This window comes from Condylura cristata, unplaced genomic scaffold (genome assembly GCF_000260355.1).
Source record: "Condylura cristata isolate star-nosed mole 26May11 unplaced genomic scaffold, ConCri1.0 scaffold00015, whole genome shotgun sequence".
Taxonomy (NCBI): Eukaryota; Metazoa; Chordata; class Mammalia; order Eulipotyphla; family Talpidae; genus Condylura; species Condylura cristata.
This window is the reverse complement of record NW_004567116.1, coordinates 22,714,122-22,715,263: the sequence shown is the minus strand read 5'-3', so window position 1 is coordinate 22,715,263 and position 1,142 is coordinate 22,714,122.

Sequence of the window (1,142 nt, the reverse complement as noted above, 5' to 3'; positions counted from 1 at the left end):
TCCAATGTAAGTCATTGTCATTTATCAGAGTTTTATAGATTACAGATTAGCTAAGAAGGAAAGAAAATTACTTCTATAGGTAACCATAATTTCCAGTTGAAGTGATGAGTATAAAGGAAAAGATCAAGATCTGAAGTTTTTACCTGCTTTTTCCCAGATCTAAAATTCATTTAATATTACAAGAGAGCATATAGTTAGTTTTCTTAGTTTTACCCATTGCATTTCCCCATTGTATCCAGAAAGCCCTTACCATCTCCAAAGGTTTCTGAAGGGGGAGCATACAATATAGTTTAAAATTAGACTCAAGCCCCACCATCACCTATGCCCAGCTTCCCTTTTAGACCTTCTAGTGCAAAGTTGTCAACTTTCTTTCACCTTAGCACAGTATATTTTGAGGCATAATCAGGATAGCACTTTATGAAATTTCACAGGTAAATAAGTCTGTTGAAAGACCAGAATTGGTTTAACAGAAGTGAAATGTGAGAAACTTCACATGAAAATTATTTTCCTTATGCTCTAAATTCTTACTTTAATATGTTACAACATAATCAATTTGCTTCTCCCAATTACTGGAATGATCAAATGGACTTTTAATGAAAATAGTGTATTTTTTTCTTTAAAGACTGGTAGACTTGTGCATCTTGCGGAGTGGTATTTTCATTCCATTATGTGCTTACAAATAAAAAAATAATTCATAGCAGAGCTTATAACTATTTTAGGAAATATTCTGACAACTGTTTTTAATAGCTAAACATAGAAGCTTTTTTGAATGTGTTGTATATCTTTAAAGTAAGCATTTTATTTATATCACCCCTTTAGTTGCTTTAAAGTAGCATCAGAGATATTTATAATGCTTTCCTTAAATATGAGACTTTGTCCATAATGAAAGTGCCATTTTTATTATTTCTTTTAATTAATAGTTATCGTATAAATAGGTGCTGTTTTTGAGGCGTTAACATTTATAACCTGGCTATCTTGATATGAAAGAAAACATTAACCTAAATAATGAATCTAGATAATATAATTGTTATGTACCTATAAATGTATGCAGTGACAGATTACAGATGCTTTTCAGACTGTGAATTGATTCCTGTTAAGAACCATAATTTCCAATGGGATATTTTTTTTTAAATATAGATACT